A 24324-nucleotide genomic window follows, 5' to 3' on the forward strand; every position below is an offset into this window, starting at 1 on the left:
CTCATGAAGCTGGTTAAGATAGTACGAATAGTGTGCAAAGCTGTCATCAGAGCAAAAGGTGGCTACTTTGAGGAATATTTGTTAACTACATGATTCAATATGTGTTATTTCATAGTTTTGATGTCTTCAGTATTGTTCTAAAATGCAGAAAATAATAAAAAATAAAGAAAAACCCTAGAAGGAGTAGGTGTGTCCAAACGTTGACTGGTACTGTATATTTATTAAAAAACAAACCTGATGAACAATTAAGGTTGTGACAAATGACAGTGTCTATTTTGTAAGCCTGGGACAACATACTTATCTCCTTATCAAAATATCTGGGTGCTGATTCGATTCTGAAATGATTCTTGATTGCACAAATAGAAAAGGGGGGGACTATTTTCAGTCTCTTGCTCCAGTGTACTGTGTGCCAAACCATTCACTGGTGTCCTTAGTCGACTGAAATACAATATGAAACATAACTGGCAGATAAGATAAATGGTCCGCAGTCTTTTTATTTTAAAAAGTTAACTGCATTAATTTATGAATTAAATCAAATAACGCATCATCTATGAGAATAAGAAACTGAGAGGGAGGCAGAGTGCTCTCCTGTGTTGTTATTAACGTCATGTCTTAAGCAGTGGAGAGCAGACAACTCTAGCGTATGCATGCTGTAGACTGTCCAGGTGCTGCATTGCACACAGTTGAGTTCCAACTTTCTTGTTCGATCAACATCACGTGCCTGAATTTTCAACAAAGGTGGCGGTCAGTAATACAAAGGTAGCCCGCCTTTGAGTTAGATAGGCAGGGAAAACCCTGGTAAAATAAAATAAAAACACCATAATAAAACCATGACCTATAAGAAAGTGGTTCAAACACCAGATGGCTGATATATACGCAGATACTGATATATCAGCAAGTATTATTAGCAAGCTAATATCGGCTTTTTTACAAGTGTGTCCCTGTGTTTAAATTCATTCTGCAACATAAAATTCACTGACATTCTGCTGTGAACTGCTATAAAGTTTTGTTGACCAAATACCAATAGAGCAACTTGTCTGGGCTGTCGTTGCACCAGTCACAAACGATAGAAAACTATGTAGATTGATGTAGGGCTGGGCAATATATTGATATTACGTCAATATCGTGATATGAGACTAGATATTGTCTTGGATTTTGGATACTGTAATATTATGATATGGCATAAGTGTTGTCATATGGTAAAGTAATGTCTGTCTGCTGTTCTATTATTTGCCTTTACCCACTTAGTCATTATATCCACATTACTGATGATTATTTATCAAAAATCTCATTGTGTAAATATTTTGTGAAAGCACCTATTGTCATCCCTGCAGTATTGTTGCAATATCGATAGGGGTATTTGGTCAAAAATATTGTGATATTTGGTTTTTGTTCATATCTCTCAGCCCTAATTTGAGGTCAAACAAAAAAAGTCATCCATGGTAACTGTGTCTGTGTGTAGTGATCATCTCTTTTGTTGTGCTTTTTAGTTGTGCTTTGACTGGGTTACTGTTTCAGTAGTTTGGAGCTTGCCACTTTGTTGTTTTGCCCTTCTTATTTTTGATAGTAATCCTGAGTGGGGACACACTTCAGTGTATTGCAGTTGGCTATATCTCTGGTCTTCTGTGATGCACTGAGTTCAGCGTTTCAAGTTGCCTTGAGCTTGGCAAGCCACTGAAGACTAGCTAGGTTAGTTAGCCATCTCGGTAGGCAGGTAGGGGTTAGGGTGCCTCTTTACAGCTTGCTCCCCTAGTGTTTGCACTTCGCACAGCAACTTGGTTGTGATCTCTTCATGTGAGATGAGTCTGCTTTTTGTTTGGTCATTTGAATGAGTTATTCATTAAACGACCGGTGTAACACTGGCTTCTGCTATTGAAAAAGGAGCAAATATATAACAGCTTCCAGATTCACTTATGTGACAACCATTGCATTCATAGTATAAGCACTTGAAGAGCAACTTATAGGTTGAATGTCTTACTGGATTTCTAGTTCATGTATCATGGAATATATCATGTTAAAAGTTAATCATTTTAAATGGATAAATTGCAATTTTTCCCAAATTTTCAATCTATACTCAATAACCCATAATGACAAAGTGAAAACATGTTTTTAGAAATTTTTGCAAATTTATTAAAAATTTAAAACTGATTTTTCATTTATTATACTGCATATTGTATTTGAATTATTCCTTTCTGACAATGCCAAAAATGCACCTTTTAGCCACAGGGTGGCAGGGTAGCCTCAACACTTGAAACAACACAAGAAAAGTTAAGTTTTACAATACAATATATACATTTACAACTTATTAACTGCATCATCTGCTTCTTCTACAGGCTTCTTCTGGCAGTGCTGCATTGCAACCATAATGATATCTGAGAGGTAGCAAGCACCAGTGAAGTTGAGGTACGTTAGGTGGTTTGCTACACAAGGTTCTGCAAAGGTGGCTGGGTTGTCTGCGCCATCAAGGAGAAGCCATTGTACAGTTAGCAATTTCAGTCAGTCTCTAAACATGATTTATTATTTGAGTCAGTGCATGTATCAAAAATGATATCACTGAATGTGATCTAAACATTTTTTTCTAATCAGTATGCAAATGTTAATTTACACAGTTCTACTGTGTGTTAACATTGGTACATTAGAGTCACATTGTAGCCTTTGGACCTGCATGTGTACCCGGCTTATCTAAATTAAAATAAAGAGCAAAGTGTACTGACTTGCTTGGACTGACTTTCCTTCCACGGGGAAAATGCCTTTGACTCAACATTTCTGGGAATATCTGCAAAAAGAGAAGGATAAACAGGGAAAAGGCTGTGACTAAGACAAATAGTGGACATAAAATACTGAAGAACCAGCCAGGAGAAAACAGTATTCAAAATACAGAAAATGGGGTGAGATATTGTCTTTTCCTTAAAAAATGTCATGGTCTTCTGGGAGTTGTTCTTAATGATTTTGTGACCTTCTGACCTTCCCTCTATAATGAGCATCAGTTATCATAGAAGCAAAAGCAGATAATAACTGGTAACAACTTGGTTTGTTGAGAACATTAACATGTGCATTGTGAAACTTTGCCCGTGTATTGATTTTTCTCCCCACTAACTCATACAAGTGTCAAAAGGGTATGCACTCATACATTTCTGCACTTTGTACAAACAACTCTGTCTGGTGAATAATCTTCTGCTCCACATGTTGGGCTGGACAGAACTACTAAAGGATGTGGAGTTGAGAGCATACTCACACAGCAACAAGGTAAAAATGTAAGGCAGGTTTGCTTTTTGTGTTCTTTTAAAACCAACGGTGTGCATCTTGGGCTAGAAATTAAGATGAAAAAGTTGGATAAAAGTTAATAAAATTACAGGTAAAACAACACATCTGACTGCAGTAATGAAAGAACCAGCACGCCTTCGACTTTAAGGCACAGAGGCAACTTAACAATTAATGGGACTGTTACACATCTCCTCAGGCTGTACAAGATATACTATTGCTTCTGTCTCATCATCACTCCAGGAGAAAACTATAGAATAAACTGCTGAACTGCTGAAACTATCTGAAGGAAATTCACACAAACATTAAAAGGACACAATAATTAGGTCTACACAGACAAGACCTGGACCAAGGCTGTAACCCAGGACTTTTGAGGACACAGTGCTAACATTTAAGAGACTGAAGGGCTATGTTTGCAAATTTGAATATGGAATAAGATGTTGAAATCCAACTAACACAGCTGGTTGTAGTGGGCCAAGACACCTGACAATCAACCCAAAAACATTATCGTTGTGTGTAAGATTTAGTATCATCTGAATAGAACAATGATTCTCGAAATGTCCACTATGACACACCTTAGAAGAAGTGACATTTATTATTGACAAAATTATGATAAATGTTCTGATGGTTCTCAATATTTTTTGTAGTCCCATTACAAAGAATGTCTCCAGAAAACAAACAGCTGAACCTCATAACAATGTTATTTAGTTTGGCCCTGCCTTCTTGGGCTCTGATACCAACAGCTGTTTCTTTATCTTTCTACTTTCATATAAGCATTAGCAGAGAACTGACTGATGACACAAAGAGGGCTGCAGAACATACACACTCATCACTTTTGTGACTAATTGTTGGTCAGTATGACCCAAAAAATGATCACAATATATTTTTAATACAAGACAGTAATGGTATATGTGCAGTAATGTAATTGTTCCCTCAAGTGTCAATAGAGTCTGGTTTAAAAGCAGCACAAGACTCTGGTAAGTGATTATTCCCTGAAGTTATTATCAATAAACTATTAATATTAGTTTGACAGAACAATTTTAACTCTAGGTCCACTTACTAGCTTTTCCTAGAGATTTCAACCACATCTTTCTTCAGCAGGTGGGGATGCTCAGTTGTCATTATTTGACCTCTAAGCATGGAACTTCGATCACATGATAACAAGACACTCCAGCTGCAGTTGAAAGCTCTGGAAAAAGCTAGTAGTTGGATCTTAGGTGTAGAGTTTTTGTTTTTTTTTTATAAATTATTTATATTTATTTTATATTTATTTCATTATATTTATATATTTTTTTATTGTATTTATATTTTGTCTACTACTGTTTCCAAGATTGTGAATGAACTTTCATATTCAACTCTTATTACAGCTTACAACACTTATTGTAAACTTTCATAGTGGAAGCTAAGAGCTTATTGCACTGCTAGGCTCAGGCGCATGTATGTACTCTAGACTAGAGCTGTTTGTTTAACTCAGAACAGTTGTGGTATGATTTTTTGGGGGGAGTGAAATGTTTGCAGCTTGGCATTACATGCTGCAAGTCTATAATATACTGTATACTACATTATATTCATCATGCCCTGAAACAGTCTCACTAGTTTGCGAGTTTAGATGGCGTCTGTGTCTTTACATACAGTAGATACACAATCATGGGGTGTATAATGTCCTATCACTACTGGATTCCCTCATCAGGGATCAGTCAATGATTCACGTTCCGATGCATTCACTGTGACATTTTTTTATACCACTAGAGTTATTTGCGTCACAGTCAGAGCAAACTATAAATCTCTCACAGCCACTGACATGTTTCCTCAGGGCTTGTTCCTGCCTCTGTAGCAGTTTGCCTCCTTTTATTTACTCGCTTTTCTTAGTGCAGCAGAAATAAAAGTGAAGTGCAAAGAGGGGTGCAATAGTGCCTAATTTAACAGCTGCACTGGTGAAAATGGCAGTGAGTTTAGTTGTTGCTTTCAGTTCACCTTATGTTTATTTCAAATCTATTCTGTCCAAGTACAAATTGTTCAAATTGTAAGGTTCAAAGCCAAATCCATGTGATGGTGCATCTCTTTACTGGTGGTGGCAATACTCCCAGCGCTTTATTTTTTAGGGCTCAACGGTCCCTGGGACTGAAAGTGCGAGGAACCTATTGTTTTTGTAAAGATTATTATTATCATTATTATCATTATTGTTATTCCAACACGCCATTGCATTTTTAAAGGCCTTGGGTTGCTCGGAAACTCATGAAAATTGGCACACACATAAGAACTGGTGGAAATTTCTGTAGTGATTGGGCTTGGGCGTGACCACCGGGCTCCATAGCACTACCAAACACAGGGCCATGTTGAGATAAAGTTGCTTGGATGTTCATGAAATTCGGTGGGTTCACTGCTCTCATCATTCTGTTAATAAAACATATTTTTTGAATTTTTTTACTGGACAGGAAGTCATTTTGGATTTCATGAAGGTTTTTGTTTTCGTTATGATTCTTTCATTTTCCTACATTTAGTTATTTGTTGTACAATTCAATTTATTTTTATATTATTTTTATACTGTGAAGTATATTTACAGCAACTGTTATAATGAAAAACTGTCTGGAACAGGTATACTCCATGTATTGAATGAATTGAATTTGCTCAATTAAGTTGGGAAAAAAGTCACAATTGTAATTGTGTACAGGTGATTGTACACTTATGAATGACAGTTGAGTTGACTCACTGATGACAGCGTACAAATCCTTTCTTCTCACGTAAATGTCACATGACAGTCTCCCTTGGTAGGTAATCTGTGGCACTATCCACCCCGCCATACACCTGCACCGTGACTCACTCTGCCCCGCTGCCTCCGTCTTTCTCTCCCTCTCTCTCTCTTCGCCTCTTCTTATTGGACGACCGCTGCCATGGGGAAAAAAATGAAAACTGATATTAATATTATATATGTTGATGAACAGGTATGAATATTCAAATACTGTTTTGCCGTTCAAATACCATGGGAACAAACAAAGCTCCAAAGCATTTGGTACAGTCCTAGAATGAAGTGTCCAAAACTGTCACAAAGATGACACAGAATGCTTGGTCAGTTTCTTGGTCTTATATTCCATAGTTCCATCTTTTCAGGTGTGGGGATTTACTTTGTCTGAAAGTCAGGTATTGTCTTGGTACAAATATCACAAAAATTTCAAATATTACCCAGTTCCAACCCTGAGCCACAATTACACAACAGTGAGCAACTACATTTACACAGGAAAATACATTATACTGCTAACAATGTACTGAACTGTTATGTTAATGACTAGAAACATTTTTACAGACTGGTGAAGGCTAAAGGTCTCAGTACGCTTCAAATATTCCCTTTTTGGATCGTCTAACAGTGTCTGTAACCACAATTTTAGTAACTTTCCGAAACAGACAATCTGCAGTGATTGGCTAGATGTGTGGAGCTGTTTAAACACTTTTTTTAAAATCTTCATTCATTCAGGGAAGTTTTACTGAAGGTTCCCTTTTTTCACTCTTTTGCAGGAAAATCCTAATCACATTTGCACAGTTATACACATTCACACCTGGAAGCTGCCTAGTACAACCACAAGTCTGATCCGACCGCCACTTTGCCAACTTGCTCAAGAGCACTTTATTGGTGGTAAAAGGAAGGGGCAAGCACTGCTTTTTCACTTTCCCCAAAGATTCATCCTGCCAGCCTGGGGACTGAACCAACAACTTTCCGGTCACAAGCTCACTTCTCTAACCTTTATGCCACTAGTGCCTTTAGATGTGGTCAAATGACACGAAGAACATCTGACCACATTGTATAATGCTAACTAACGAGGCACACTGTTTTCTGAATGAAAGCAAAATTAAAACAACCAGAATTTCCTTTGAAGTCTGGGCATCAGTAAGTCATAGAGATTATTGTTGATTTCAGTGACCTTATCCAAGATATTGATTGATTAATTTGATATTAATTCATCTTTATATCGCAGTTATGCAAATTCATAGCTGTCACCTCTTAGTCTTGCTACTCCGGTAGAGAGGGGTGTGCCACCTCGTGAAAACATTACGTCAATGCACAACCCCTATTGTTTTGTCTCCTTCTCTCTCTTCACTTTGGTGTCTCATTTTCAGCAAAGACAATCAATCCGGCACTTCATCAGCCTGCATGGAAACACTTCCCCTCAGCTGCTCACCTCCTGCTCAACACTGATTAACACTCATCTACACACTGCACGCTGTTCATCAGCAAGCCACTTCAGCTTTGTGACATGGACAGCCTCGTGCTGCTAATAATAACTATTTGCTCTAGGGCTGCAACTAACCATATGTTTCATTATGGATTAATCTGTAAATTATTTTCTCAATTAATTGGGTTAATTAATTAGTTGTTTGGTCCATAAAATGTCAGAAAATGGTGAAAAATATCTATCAATGTTTCCCAAAGCCCAAATGTTGTCCTCAATGTTATTGATTTGTCCACAACCAGTGTTTCCCCTATAACTGTACAGGCCCTGCGGGCCACCAGGCCAATGAGAACCCCTGCCAGGCCAAAAGCTATTTTTTTTAATGCCAAAAATAATGCTAAATATCCATTCATTCAGAAATCAATAGCATTTGGGAGCCTCTGTGCAGTGCTGATCCAAAACGGGAGATAACCTCTGTGTCGTTGCCTGGGACACTCTTGGTAGCTCAGCTCCTTTTAAGGAATAGTAACATGTGTGTGTAGCAGGTGAGTGAGTGGTTGAGTGAGAGAGCGAGCGGCAGAAAAGTGACAGTGAATGTGAGCGGAGCACAGGAAAAGGTTAGCAGTATGTTGTCAGTCTGGCAGTAAATGTACAGTATAGGCCACAGTGTGTCAATTAAAAAATGCTGCAGCTTGTCAAGACCAAGAAAAGTCAAGTCTGGTGTTTCCCCAACTGTTGGAATAGTGGATTATCTCCAAAGTTAGCAACAACGAGTTAGCCTAAACTGACAACGCTAAAGGGAGTTAACACTGTCTGCAGATATCAGACTGATGTCTTGTAAATAGAAATGCAAAAACAAACAGTGTATATGAATTCAGGAATAGGCTTTCAGTTTCTGCTGTCTATTGTCACCCTGATCATTAAAGTGAATGTGCTGGACAAATCAGGCGGTGCGGCGAAAACACCAGTCCTCCCATTCATTTAAATGGGGGTAGTGTGTTTCAGTTGCAGGAGTTTTTGGCCGCAGCGGTGCTACAATGGCCTGTGGCTGGAAAGTTGAGCCAGGGTCAACTTTTGGAGAAATGCAACCCAACGTCACTGCGGCTGAAGCCTGCGGTGACCACACACAATCGGAGATCAGACTGATCATAGCTCATAGCGAGAGAGAGAGCAGCTGTGGTCGAGAAAGCTGGAGAGTGAATGAAGAGAGGGAGTGGTGGTAGTGAGAAAGCCGCTGAATCGTATCAATGAAACATTATTTTCTGATTGTTTCACAGTGGTTACGTTCTAGAGCACAAATTAAAACGCCCACACCTCCGCTCAACCCTGCAGTATGAATACGGCCTTACAGCTCTGATCACTCTGATCGCTGGCTGTGATTGGCCACTACAGCGTGACGTTGGGTTGCATTTCTGCGAAAGTTGACTCGGGATCAATGGCCAAAACCCCCACAGCCAACACACTACCCCTATTCTAATGAATGAGAAGATTGCGTTTCACTGCACCACCTGATTTGGTGGGAATACGGCCTTCGTTGTAGTAGCTGGTACTAGGGCTGAGCGATATGACAATATATATCGTATGATGATAGAAAAACGTCTCCCGTTTCATATTATGCTCTATCGTTTATTTTTTTGTGTTGCAAATCACAGTCTTTACAGCAATGTTCTTTGTCATTTGGATTCTGTCCATCTTTTGCATGGATTATATTAATAAATTACTATTCTTGGATTTTTACTCGCAAAGCTTTTGTTGACTTACAGTAATGTCACGAGTGTATTTGTCGCCAACTCGAGAAGGCTACTTCACCTGGTTCACTGTCTCTCCTCTGCTGCGCTGTGTACAGCACACTCACACCAACAGCTCAGCCCTGCCCGTGATCAAACACAGAGAGCACATGACAGCAGAACATAGTAGAGGCTAGGGCTGCTAGATTATGGCAAAAATCATAATCACGATTATTTTGGTCAATATTGAGATCACGGTTATTTAACACAATTACTCATTGACCTTGGTAACATCATGCATTTATTGAACTTTTTTAAAAAAAAACTTGTCTTTTTAACAGTAGATTTCTTTGAACTTTAAATATAATTCAACTGAAAAGCAAATATGTAAAAAAGAGATAAATAAATTATATATAAATTAGATCAAAATAAATAAGATCAACTATGTTGTAGTGCACTTCCATAACCTACTGAAAACTACTAAACATATAATATATAAAAATAAATAAAATAATAAAATAAATTAGACCAAAATAATTGAGATCATGTTATTGTAGTTATTGTTAAGATGCATGTTGTGTGGAGAGTAATCAATACTAAAACTTGCTCAGCTGTTTTGCACATGTAGACCTTAAAAAATATAGATGTGTCATGTTTTAGTCTTTTTGCATTTGCCCAAGAAAAAGGTCCTTGGTCTATAGTTAAATAACCAGGAAATGTGTTTACAATTCAGCCTATAATATAATATAATATAATATAATATAATATAATATAATATAATATAATATAATATAATATAATATAATATAAAAAAAACAGTGTAGCTTACTTGTCAGAGTGTATGTATGTAAGAAATTTAAGCTCCCAGATGAATTAAGCACTCTATTTAATATGAGTATTTATCTGATGTAAGTGGATCAAGAATCGAAACAAGAGATCAGTGCCGATATCCAGCCCTACTGCTCACTAACACTCTGTAGTTGAGGGATTCTCTACTAGCAGTGCTTTGTGTAGAGCTGGTGGAAAGGACAGACTGTTACATAATTCCAGAGGATTCAGCTAGGCTTGACTGATGCTCACCACTTGTCTGGGCAAAAGAGCACAGAGGGATCGCTTGGCCCTGGCAAGTCACTTATTTATGGGAAAGGCTGTCTGTCCAGCACAACAGACTATTTGGCTTAAATACAAATGTACACGCACACTCACCACCACACAAACTATTCTTCTAAATAACATTACCTGCTAGCCTTGGCTTTGCTCAATGCTTGCAGTCCAGTATACATCAACAGACCACTGAGAAGACACGTCATCAATATCTGCCGAACATGCACACCAGTCTGTCACTTAACAGCTCAGATGTCCAAATGTCACTGGCAGCAGATCATATCAGCTGTCGCTAATTAATGTACTCTCTGAGGCCTGGTTTCTGTACTCGACCAAAGACAAAGAGCAAAACTGTTGAATCACAGGTGGACTGAGTGTTTCTGTAGACTCAGCTCCTCTAACAGAGTAAGACATCTTCTGTCTAACTGATCACATCATGTCAATGTCAGGAGTCATATCCTCCCAGTTTAACTTCTCTTCATATCATATCAATTCAACTTAATAGTTTTGAACCAGGACCTTCAGTATTTGGATCTAATAGCTCATGTAAAATAAGGTGTGCTTAATTTATTAGTACAGCTGTGTTATTTCAGACTCAATGTGAGCAGATATCCATTATTAAAAAACTCTTATCTGGGGCCAAAAAAACTTGACTGGGACTAGGGCTGTGCAATATGACCAAAATCTCATATCCCTATATACGTCATTTCATATCCCGAAAACGATAGATATCACAATATAGCACATTTTCTGTAAATTCAATGAATAAACAGTTTCTGCTCCGTGTCACCCCCACCCGCTGTCATCTGTCTGAATATGAGACTAAAATTAGAAACAGTATTTAAACGTATAAAAAATATAGGCTAATCTAAAACCAATCAACAACTGTAGCCAAATGTTTCATAAGTAATCACCCATTTTTAAAAACAAAACACACATTTTTAGCCATTTTTAGCTCAAACTGCAACCTCACAACCCAACACAGCAGTTACATGAAATTAGAGAAAACATTCTTCCAAACATTTTAATGCTAAAACAAATAATACCACTAAATGAAGTATTAAGTATAACACCTTCTCAAAGCGAGTTTCTGTGAACAGATGTCTGAGGGAAGCCAGGACAGTAATGCTGGGGAAGCAAAGGGTGGAGGAACAGGGCTGAGCAAAGCTTACAGCACAAACTATTCATTACAGTCTACCTGTCGTGTCTTAACATGTTCTAACACACGTTCCAACTCTAGGTACACACCCTCTAGGTACACACTTTCCGCTAGAAACCCCAGTAATGCCCTGAAACCACTGCTTCTGTAGAAACAAACACCGACAGCCTACTGACAAACTGCACTGTGGTCATATTCACTCAACTCATTTGTAACACCCACCTTCCCAATATTTCTTTGATGTAGCAACATTGTTATATGCAGCTACCATTAGGTTGTGGTCCTACCACAGCTACACCTAAAAATTACGTTATCACATACTGATTGGCCTACATCAATTGAGAAATCTGTGTTCTGACTGGCAGAGAGGAATGCACTAGTTTTCTGAAGTAGCGCCCTGGTTCCAGCTGTTCCTGGGACAGTCAACTTGAATTTGAGTAGATTCACATCAATATAGGAAGAACTGTGTGGGAGATATAGCCCTTTTAAAACACATGGTGCTCAAAGTTTAGGGGTTCAAATGTAATTGGACACTTGAGATTGTAACTGGACGCTGTGGAATGGCAGTGGATTGTTTTCTGCGCAATGATGCACAGAACAAAACTTTGGTGAGCAGGCACATAAAGAACAGAGATATGGGGTTTTGTCAGATTGCACAGTGCACTTGTCAGGATTGGCAGATAGTAAGGATTGCACACAATTGTACTAAATTTAGGAGCCGAGTCACTTATGCTGATAGACAGACATGTCAGATTTTATTTTCTATGACAGTTTAGTTCCCTAAAGGGTAACTACACATTCAAATTCCTTCCCAGCGTATTTAAAATGCAACAGAGGAGCAGGGGGCAATGTCTGTAGGAGGTGTGACCTCATGGCTACATAGTGTGTAACGCACAAGTTTGTCTTCTGTTTGTCACTAGAAGAACACTTAGACCTTTGAGAGAGTTTCTGTGTGGGTGACTGCGTTTTAGCTGGGCTAGCGGCTCTACTATGTGAGGCTCTCCGGTGTGTGTGTGTGTCTGTGGGTTAGTGTCAGTACGTAGCTGTAGCCCTGTCGTCTATTGCACTTATTCAGCGCTGAATATCTTGTTAAGCTGTGATTATAGCACAGTTATAGCTATGTTGTATTTATGAAGCTATGTTATTGTGTGTACAGTGCAAAAAAAGTGTGCGTCAGGAAATAAAACTATCAGCGATTGTCTCTTCAATAATTAATAGTCAATTTGGTTTCCATTTGGATCAAAGCTAGTGTTTGTAAGATCTAACCAAATCATTAACACATAATCATCTGATCCTGCCTCACAGCTAACTGTACTTGCATCTTTATGTGTATTCTCAGCTAAAGTAGTGTGTTGAAAATGGGATAATGTTGCTCTAGTTGTGAACCTCTGCTGTGATGACAATCACATGAGACAGGTGTTATATAGAGATGCACTGATACCAATACTATATCGGATATCAGGTATCAGTCCGATACTGACTCAATGGGCCACAATGGGCTGATCTGGTATCGTTATTTTAATAGTATTTAAGTAAATAATAAAGTTAGGAAAGCAATGTTTAAGTCAAGCCTGATTTTGCCTTACACATAAAAGAATGATCCCACTGTCTTCCACACAGTGAGGCATACAGCTTAATTAAACAATGGTATCGGATCGGTACTTGGTATCATCCAATTCCCAAAGCCCAGGTATCGGTATAGGGACTGAAAAAGTCGGATCAGTGCATCCCTTGTGTTATCATTGACAGATCTGGATGGCCCTGATCAAAAGTTTACATACCCTTGTTTGACCTGATAATATACACACAAGTAGAAAGGTTTAAATAGCTGTGAAGGGTACGTTTCCACACCTGTGACTTGTTTGATTGTAATTAGAGTCTGGCTATAAATAGTCAATGAGTTTCTTAGTTCTTGAGAAACCCCTGCACATTTCATCCAGGGCTGTTCTGACTTCACTCGATATTGAGCCATGGGGAAGGCAAAAGAACTCTCAAGGGACTTGTGAGAAAAGGGAGTTGAATTAAAATTATAATTATAAATCAGGAAAAGGATATAAAAAGATATCCAAAGATTTGAAAATGCCAATCAGTAGTGTTCAAGCTCTGATAAACAAGTGGAAAATTAAGGGTTCTGTTGATACCAAGCCACGGTCAGGTAGACCAACAAAGATTTCAGCCACAATTTACAGGAAAATTGTTCAGGTTGTAAAGAAAAACCCACATGCAACTTCAGCTGAAAGTTGCATGTGCTGTTTCAAGATGAACAATAAGGAGGTACTTGAACAAAAATGGGCTGCGTGGTCAAGTTGCCAGAAAAAAGCCATTATTGTGCCGATGCCACAAAACTGTCCGCTTACCTTTATTTTAATTTTTTGAAGTTGGAATGTCCAATGTTTAGAATTTTAGATTTGTTGTAGAGTCTAAATTAACCCTAGACCGTGCAAACTGAATTTCATATGAATCCATGCAGCCGATTACGAGATATAAACTTTTTACATTTGTGGCAGCCCCTAATGGCAGAATATACAAGGACTGTGCAGCGAAGCTCGAACCTAGGATCCAAACACATGCACCGAGTTTGGTTAATAGCTTAAGCCAATTTTAATTTATGAATGGTTATGTAAAATTGAATTTAAAGACACAGGTTTAAAAATGTAAAAAATCAGAAAAAGCACTCTTTTCTGGCTTGGTCCAGATATGCTATGTGCCAAATTTGACGCTGATTGCTCAAAACTTAGTAGGAGGAGTAACGAAAAAAAAGATCCAAAATCTATCTAGCCGCAAATGGATGTTGGCTTATATGGACTGATTCGTCTGGACCCACACATTACAGGAAAAAAAGAACTTTGTTTCTGGGACTTAACAGTTCAAAAATTATAGGCCAAAACCTAAAGTTTGTTGTTATAGCACCACCATCTAGCCAATTGGTACAATTTTTTTTTTTTGTCTCAGTAGTGGGTGAGATTTCCAACCTGTGTGCCAAGTTTGGGAACTGAAGCTATTACGGCGGTTATTGAGACCCAGATACTTTTAAGGCAGAATAATAAGAATAAGAATAAGAATAAGAATCCTAACAAATATAATAGGGTTCCAGCAGCTTCGCTGCTCGAACTTAGACTGCTTGTAATAACAACATTCAAGAAAAAAGAGCAGATATCCAAATTCAGGTATTGGAATTGGATCAGAACTGAAAAAGTGGATTGGTGTATCTCTGGTTCTAATAGTCTTGGCCTCATACACAAACACAATCTCCCTGTGAAAGCCATCCCAGGGCCTTCCTCTTAATTATAAGGTGTTATCTCAGACATCAGTAATATGCTCTTAGGACAGAAGTGGTCCTGGGCATAGAGCTCTAATTGGGCCTCCACTCAAGAGCAGAAATGAACAAGTCAGTTGTCAGAGAGGGGAATGTCACAAATGGAAATCAGCTTTTAATAGCCACCTCTTTCTCAATGTGCCACTTCAGAGCCTCACTCATCATTTGAATTCTACCAGGAAACCAATTATTAGGATGAAAAGGGGCAACTCAAAATATGCAGGCTTGAGAAGAAAGACTGTGGCTGATGTAACCGAGTGTTCATTGTTATGTTACATTCTGTTAGTGTGGCCTAATGATCCAGGACAATATTTCCTACACATGGAATCACAGGCCTCCTCACTGATAGCTGATTCTTCCTGCAACAACACTGAATACAACATTAAATACATTTGCTTTTTCCTGCTCAGTTTGTGAGCCTGGTCAGGTTAGGCTAACCCATTATTGCTAACTTTGGAGCTAACCCCCTTCACTTTTCCAACAGTTGGGAAAACAACAGACGAGACTTTTCTTGGTCTTGAGAAGCTGCAGCATTTATTAACTGACACACTGTAGTCTGTACTGTACATTTACTGCCAGACTGACAACTCACTGCTAACCTTTTGCTCTGCTCCGCTCGCATTCACAATCACTTTTCTGCCACTCGCTCAACTACATACTGGCTACACACACACACGATGTGCACTGCCCTATTCCTTAAAGGAGCCACGCTACACTTATAACAGTACCTTTCACTCAGATGTACTTTGAAGAATGACGAGAGGGGGGATTGTGGGATTTGATGCACTAGTCGATGACTCAAAACAATTCCATGATAACATAGGGTGTTATCGTGCTCGCACAGTGTGTGAGTGAAAATCATTAGTAGCCTGTTGATAATAATGATCGTGTGAAATTTTAACAGCGGTGCTCATAATTCTGCAGCGGTGCACTGCCACAGAATGATATAATACAGGGCAAACACTGCATGCCAAGGTATCTTGAAACGCACCATCATGCACACTCAGGTTCCACAGCGAAAGAGAAATAAACACGTAAGAAGACTTTTCTCAGGTTCAGATCAAAAACAGCAATACAATATAAAAAATCAAACAAACAAACAGCTGATTTGGTGTGTGTGTTTCAGGTACTAGTGAGACTTTGAAATACAATCTGGAAGTCCAGAGTTTTAAGGCTTTTGCAGAACCAAACCAAAAAACAGCACAGTGGTATATATTATTATGAGGAAGGATTTTGCAACTCTGGAAAGTTTTCACAGTGACATTCATTTCATCCTCTGTCTCAAGATCACCAGGTAAACTGAAGGGCTATCAAAGTTGGCCAAAAATTACATTTGAATATTCATTAAAAAAAGAAAAAAAAACCAAAACAAACAAACAAACAAAAAAACCCTATAGTTTCAAACCATTTGAATATCTATTTTTGCGCATTATGTCCATAAGAGGGCAAACCAATACAATGACAGACATATACTTGTATTTATTTCAACATAAACATATCTTTTAAAAGATCTGCATACCTACACATTCAAGGATAATACAATTCAAGATGAAGAAAACTACTATTTATTAAAGGAAATTAAATATATAAATAAAAAGAGCAAGAAAATGTTAGAGAACATTAAACACATGTTTTGTGTGTTTAATGTTTACTAAATAGTCACATTTACTGTACAGTGCTTGCATTGGCAGGACTGTATAAAGTCGCAATGTTGCCAAAGCATAGAAACACTGTTGAATTAAGGTAATACAACAATAACATGACATTCACAATAGTAATTAATGCAACTCGCAAGGCGGACAGCCACAGTAGTGCCACTTTTTTTTTTTTTTTTTTTTTTTTTTACAATTGAATATTAATTTTCACAATCGGAAAACTGTCCAGCATCTTGGACAGCGATGTCCAAGACGCAGGGTCTTTGAGGTGAAATAGACTGAGCACAGTTATTTTCTTCACTTCAGAGGTTTGGTTTAAGTTGTTTAATGCTGCAGTGTGAGTTGGTCAGCCGGTCTCGATTGTTACTGCTGGAGTTCGCTGCTCCATTCCACTAATGTTACTCTCTGAGTGACAGCGTAGAAAGTACAGTGTTTACCCTATAATTGTACAGGCCTGGTGGGCCACCAGGCCAAAAAAATCTTTTCTTTAATGCAAACTAACCTATAGACCGACATACGTAACCGGTCAAAAATATTCTTGGTGGTTAACTGTTGACATCCTAACCAGGATATTGCTGCATAGTGTTAGCTAAGTACGAATGTACATAAGAGTTTATAACTTGCTGTGAGATCTGATGGGTTACTACTTTTTCAGCACGATGCAACATTAACACACACACACACACACACACACACATTTCTCTGTAAGCACACAAACACTTCTCAGTTACGACAGATCAGGAGAGTCTGTCGGCTGTTACTCGCAGCTCTCATCCGATTCTCTCCTTGACAAGTTTCTCATCAATGTGTTTAATGTTAAACATGTAAAAAAGTGTTTTAAGGCATTTTTGTGACTGCTCCTATGATCTCAGACTCAAATGCTAATAGTTGCATGGGTGTTGAAACTTATTTAGATTAATGTTGATCACCCTTAGCCCATTTATAAACTTTACTTTATCATTAAAATATAACAATAACAATTAATATAATGAATTGTTCACATTTAAAAAAAAAAAAAAAAATCAGAATCATTTTGTGAAAAAGTCAAACATTCAGTGTACAGTTTTAATAAACTTACTACTGTTTTTCAATACACTGACTCCTAATTGTTGATTGTATTATACTGTTATGTCTTCATACAATGTAATTATCACTTACTGTTACTGCACCATTGGTTTTGGTCTTGATGCCTTACATTTTGCCCGCGATGCCCAGATAAATTTATATTTATCAATGGCCAAAGTGGCCTTGCCCTAAAAATGACTTAATTCCAGTCCTGCATATCATACCTTAAAATGTTGCCACAAGCCTCCTCTCTCTCACAATGTAAATACATTTCCCATAGGACTTATAGTTTTTGACATCTAAACCTTAATTAAAGGGAGAGTGCTGTCACTTTACAAACTCCAGGTGGTCTCTCTTGTTTCTTAAACTTACAGATTCTCTCTTCCTTCAAACACTATGTACAGCAGTGATGTTGACAGGTTTTCAATGTGGTGAGTCCCCGGGACCCACAGGTGGTCATTTGAGTGGTTCCCAGGGAAATTGAGTGGGTCCCCAATAAAATGTGTTTTTTGACAAATTGTAGTGTTAAACTAATGTTTGGTGTTATATTTATGGTTATAATTATGGTTATATTCACGGATGTTGAAAATATAACTGAAAATTAAACAAAAAATGCCATCTGTAAATGCACTTCAGACACACAACAGCTGAGTGAAAGAGGAGGTCATATTATACAGAGAAATATTAGCTTCATCTGACTCATAAAAAGGAAGCTAAAGGGCAACGAGAATGCTGAGCTTTTAAGTTTCATCAGGAGCCATTAATAACAACATCAAGCACATCATGTTTAATTAGGGAAGTAGTTTAAGTTGTTTCTGCCGAAAACAAGCACCAAGACCTGGGAGACTCTGATACTCTGTGCTGCGACTCTGCTACTGCTGCCGCAGACTCGCGGAGCAGGCACTTTAGTTTAAAATTGTAGCATCAGTCATCTGTCTAAGTATTGATAACACCTCTACATATGTTAACACCCCCCCACCAACTTTTCTGGTGGAATATTTGTGTTGGTGTTCATGATACTAACTATTCATGAACTCCAGTCTGATTCTACTCAGGAATTCGGCCAGCCGTCTTCTCTGCGGGGAAAAGCCAACAGCAATCCTTCCTCCCGCACATGATCATGTTTTGATTAAGAGGGGTGGGGCTGTTCACAGACAGGTCCGTTGTCAATGTGTTGTGAGAGAGCGAGTGAGAGAGCGAGAGCAGGACAAGTGGGCTGAGCGAATCAATGCCCTGTATGCAGGTCTACTATGAAATAAGATTTTAAATAGTAAAAAAAAGTAAGAAAATATGGCGTTCATTGTTGATATTGTGGTGGCCCGCCACAAATAAATGAATGTCTGGGAACCCCTGCACATTATTAGGCTGTAAACCATTAATGAAACCAATAACTAACAGCAGTCAACATCAGACAAACTTATACTTTAGCAGTTATCTGAGGGATGTTTGATCAAGCTGGCTAATGGGATAGCCTTTGATAAGCCTCGCTAATTTAAGTGAGAGTTCCGTTCCATCACTTAGTCAGCAGAACTAGGCTGCCCCATGGCAGACTGACGGTCAAGCTTACCTCAGCTGCATGTCAAAGAATGTCTGACGGACAGAAACAGACTCTATAAAGACGCTTCCATCGAGTGTCTTTTCGTATTCACATCACTTGTCCGTGTTTGGAAACACAAAATAGAACTGTGAGGGACTTTTACAAAAATACTTCAGTAAATCCACATTTTATTTGTGGTCACTTCTGTGTTGAAGTGAACCCTTTTATTTAAAAGCTTAGCATTTGTAATTTAAGAAATAAAAGTGTGCCAGCATTATTTTGAAGTTATTTATTTATTCATTCACTGATTTTGTTCAAGTTGTGAGGACAAAAAGAAAGTTAAATGAAGTCCAAACCTTGACCTTCTGCTGTGTTTAAACGTATACTGCTTATAGTGATCACAGTTACAATGATCAGCTGTTTATATGGATCAAAAAGCTCTGAGACAGAATCATTCATATACAAAATTTATGCTGTTTAAATAAGTCGTCTATAGAAATCATCTGATATTATCTAGTCTAGTGATAATATAACCACAGTCAGTGATTTGAATGCTCATTTATTAACAAATAAAGAGAAAACCATGAACAGGGACGAGAGCTACTCTTCACTTTTCCCACACAGACTCATCAAGCTGGATGTGGGGATTGAATCGCCAACTTCTAGTAATAAATTCACTCCTCTAACCTTTAGGCTATCACTTGTGCTAAGCCATCTCCTTCACCTTGTTAATTGCGGCAATTTTGCCCTTTTTGGTGAAAACTCCTTTGTATTCTTCATATAGTTTCATCAGCAGGTTTGTCCTGCTGCAGAGAAGAACATCGCTCCATTTTTCTCTTCTTTTTGCGACATAGTATCATCTTTTCGACAATCAACTTTTCTGGGCTGCTTATGCACTCTGTACACGCACACACTGCAAGCTTCTTCCAGCCTGGCTAGACTTAGCGTCAGCATCGGAAATTAGCGGGGGGCAAGGGCAACAAATCTCAGAATGCCCCTAAAAACCGTGACAGAGGGGCAGAAAATGCCCCCAAAAATTCGAAAAAAATAATTTTATCTTTACCAGTTTAGGTCAATATCCTACTTCTACATGATGCTATCATTTTATTTTCATCCAATTCATTTAATTTCAATTTCAACACACAAACACAAACAGCGCTGTTGTTCACACTACGCACTACGATACCTGACAGAGGTGTTGCACTCCTGCTGCACCTGCAGTGAAGTTCGCTGCCAGGATGGAGCGCTACCTCACAAAAACTCTCACTGCTCCACTCGATAAAAGTCCCGGGCCGTCACCAACACCACCACCAGCAAGCAAAATAAAGACAAACGGCAAAGAAAGTTGCGGCTTCAACTATTGAAAAATGGAAAATAGACTGGCTTGGTGTCGAATAAATGAATAAGACGACTCTCCTCTACTGCAAGGCATGCAGGGCTCACCCACCCAAAAAGCCTGGAACCTCGAAAAAGTAATCACAACTTTATCAAAGGAAGCTAACAGGTCAAAAAAGTGTTCGGCTCATCGGCACCAAGCCAGCAAACATAATCGATTTGCTTATGATAAGTAATATTAACGCTAATGCTAGTGTCTTTTGTCTGGCATGTTAGCCAATATAGTGTTAGTAATTTGGCTAACTAACGTTACTCTTAATACATATACGTGGGTCTTGCTGACCGGTGGGGTGATCATTGCAGTTTTACAGAGGCTGTTTTATACTCTCATCTCATATATTCTCACTTTTTTATACTTTTTTTATACCGCATTATAGCTGTAAAGGAGATCCGTCACTAAGCCACCTTCACTTTTTTTTTTTTTTTCACTGAACAAAACTGGCATAATGCCACCGTGTGTGCTTTTACATAGCATCCCAGCATGATGTGTAACACAATAGCGTCAGCTCCCTGTCCAGCCATTCCAGCTATCCCAAAGCTTCACACAGACGTCCATCCGGCTGTGACTACCTCGGTAGCCGGTTTATTGGAGGAGCAACTCTGCCCCCCACTGCGTGTCCATAACTTTAATACAGAACAGCGAGGCGGAATAAAGGCGCAGCATATCCGCCTAGAACAGCCTGTGTGAAAAGGGCAGCAACTAACATTAATGGGCTCAGTGCATCGAGTGAAATGAGCTTTTATTCCCAAATCTAGAACATATTTTTTACTAACCAATGAGGCAGTGCTGGATAATCGAGTCTATTATGTTATTTTCATCATGTCATCCTGGTCAAAACCTCAGCAAGGATAAATTTGGAGATGAAATAAAGAATGCTGAAAAAAACTTCAGCTGAAGGCATTTCCAGAACTGCATCAATAAAGAAGGAATATTACACTCGTTTTGGCTTTTTTGACAGTATTTGTAGCTACTAGTCTGTAATATTGTAAAACTGTGGCATACAATGCATCAGACCCACAATGACAAGAGTAGACTGGCTTTGACTTGTAGGAGGTCTGAATATGACATTATCCCCCCAACCAGAACTTTTGGTCAATTTAATTAGATCAAACCAATTAAATATTGTCTTGATCTCAAGATCATTATGTTATACTGTCATCTAGTGGTTTAGTGCTTTATACAGTTCAATACCGTCTCAGGACAGCCTTGTACAACTTCATTCATAGATGGCACTACAATATGAAAAGAATTTGCTGCTGGAGCTGAGGCTGATGGCAGCAGCAGTAGTTAGCAGTCTAATCAGCTAGTTGTAATCATGCATTTTTTTCAGGAAATGCATATTCTAGCTACCAAATAAAGTTGAACTTCTTTCCTTCTCTCCATATACACACACATGCATGATCTGTTGCTCTTCCTCTGACTGCTCAGTGAAATGACTTTACCAAATTGAGTTTCCATCCCTAATAGACACACCAGTTCACCAAAGCCAGCCAGCGCCCAACACAAATTCAACTCTGGTCGCAAAGGATGGTCGACTGATGAAGACAAACAATTCTGACTAGACTCTGATAAAGACACAGTAGTGCTGAAAGATTTGCACTATTAAAGGCTGTAGGTCTATCAGTCTATCAGGGTGCCCCAGTCCTTTTCACTCTGAATTCCGAGAAGCATTCAGCTCAATTTGAACTGCAGTTATCATGTTATCCTGTTATCATGACTAATCTTAAAGTCAAACCAAATTTCATGAACTATAGGGCACAACATACATAAATCATTACCAATACTATTATTTAAATCAGTTAATACTTAATCAAAGGCTAGGTAAACAAGACACAGAATCTGATCAAGCAAACAGTGTTACCTTTTAGAACTTTCAATTCTTTATCAATGGTCTAGCTATGGTCTGAGTTAAATGGTAAATGAACTGCACTGATTTGGCGCCTTTCTAGTCCTCTGACCACTCAAAGCACTTTTACACTACAAGCCACATTCACCCATTCACCATGCAAGTTGCCAACATGCGCATCAGTAGGATCTAATCATTCTCACTCACTCACTCACTCACTCACTCTCACACACACACACACACACACACACACACACACACACACACACCAATGGCACAGCCATTGGGAGCAATTTGGGGTTCCACATGCAAAAGTTATCACATCATTAATTGTTGTCGATTAATTGTGACATTCTGTAAAGGTGAACATAGTTATTTTTCTTGTATCAATAATATAACTGCAATTTAACTCAGCCATCAGAGATGATGTTGCCTGGAAGTGGAGAATTTGAACACACTAGTGTAGTCTGGTCTGATCCAGATGACAGCTTTTTTCCCCAGGCCTCATTCAACAAGTCACTATTCAGAACAATTCACTATAATCAACGCACACACACACACTCGGTGGTCATACACTGCTTGTAAACCACAGGCAGATAATCAAACTCAAGGAGCTTTGAGCTACAGCAGTCAAGAGAACTTGTAAAATGCTGTGTTGGAGACCAACACTGCTCCTATTAGCAGAATACTACAAGTGTCTTTGACTGAAGCGGGCAACCAGCGACCAAAACATCCAACCTGGAGCCCCAGACACAGCCCCCTGTCTGAGTAACTCAGATACTAAAACACTGCCTCGCATTTACCATTACACTGAAGAACATATCAGGTCCACACTAAATGAAATGTAGGCATCATTAAAGTACATCTCGGTGTCATCCTACCAAACTGTCATAACATGAAGAAAAAGATCTGAAAAGCAGCATAAAACAAATACGGGAAAACTTTATTTCTGCAGTCAGTAGTCCGTCGTGAATGCCTGCTAGCATGCTAACAGCTAATTCAGTTTCATTAGACTAGACTGTCGCTAATGTTAGCATAGTTAGCGCCAGCTCTCAGTGGCTCCGGGTCGATACTGCATCCTGAACCTGTGACCCGAACCTCCTCTTTTTCATGCCGTATTCCCAGTAAGGTGCTGTCATGTAATTACATATGCTGTCCAGCCGGTAGGATAGGTTCCCATTTCAAAGCGCAGTACTGTGACTGGGATAACTGGGACCTGGAACACCGTCAGCTAGCTGCTGAGGATACGACAGCTGCTCACAGACTCCGCAGCGAAAACGGCCTTCAACTTTCAGACAATGTCATAAATACGAAATCTGTCAATGATTTCTGACTTACCAGTATTCGTTCTTAAAAGACAACAATCCGACCAGAGTAAGGGGGAGAAAAAGCGTAAGCGTTTAAAGTGTAAACTGAAGTTCAGCGCGTCGCTGCTAAGTCCGCCATCTTGGTTCTGGTGGAACCCTGGACTCAACCAAATCTGGCAGACCGGGGGAGGGTTTAAACGTAACCCCCAAAATGAGTTATCTACAGTTTGTTTTCACCGACCAAAGTCTAAAGGAAGACAGGGTACTCTCCTCTCTTCGGGACAGATTTAAAGCATTGGCTAAGTGCCAGTCCCTGAAGCCACAGTAAAGTTTCTTAAAACCTACAGAAACACAGATGTGCAGTTTAAACACTTGGGAAAGATTTGTGAGCAGAAATATAAATTGACATGACAAATGCACTATTAGGTGTCACGAGAACAATCGCAGATGACTTACTTCACCAGTCTTATCAGTTTATTATCAGAAAACAAATTTGGTGATCAAAACATGTTTTGAGAAAAATCAGTTCTTGTGAGCATTATAGAATTTTAGTGCCATAAAAATGAAATGTGTATAATGTATGTCTCAGATGGTATAAACATGTTCCGCTCTGCAATGGCCAAAAAATTAAAGAACTATACATATTGTACAATATTGTTAGGTGATATTCTAACATAAGTTTAACCATTTTTTTCATTACATGCAACTCAGAAATTTTGTGAGGTAAAACATCCCTCATTTTGAGTCCACTTGTAGGAGACATACTCTTTTGGAATTGCTTTCACTCT

At 38.8% G+C, this 24324-nt stretch overlaps 1 protein-coding gene across 5 annotated transcripts in view; it reads right to left on the bottom strand.

The window, feature by feature from the left end:
* ndst2a (N-deacetylase/N-sulfotransferase (heparan glucosaminyl) 2a) overlaps positions 1–23722 on the bottom strand; it is a 43580-nt gene extending 19858 nt beyond the window's left edge. The window contains exons 1-4 of one of the 5 annotated variants that reach the window (XM_067609246.1): positions 23568–23722; positions 9234–9294; positions 6083–6147; positions 2715–2776 (exon numbers count right to left, since the gene is read on the bottom strand). The gene's annotated coding sequence lies outside the window, so the exon portion shown is untranslated. Of the gene's footprint in view, positions 1–2714; positions 2777–5971; positions 6148–9233; positions 9295–23567 lie in introns of all 5 variants that reach the window. The other 4 variants (XM_067609244.1, XM_067609245.1, XM_067609242.1 and 1 more) reach the window with 4 other exon arrangements.
* Positions 23723–24324: the final 602 nt, after the last annotated feature.

Source organism: Thunnus thynnus, chromosome 14, assembly GCF_963924715.1.
Source record: "Thunnus thynnus chromosome 14, fThuThy2.1, whole genome shotgun sequence".
In the NCBI taxonomy this organism is placed as follows: Eukaryota; Metazoa; Chordata; class Actinopteri; order Scombriformes; family Scombridae; genus Thunnus; species Thunnus thynnus.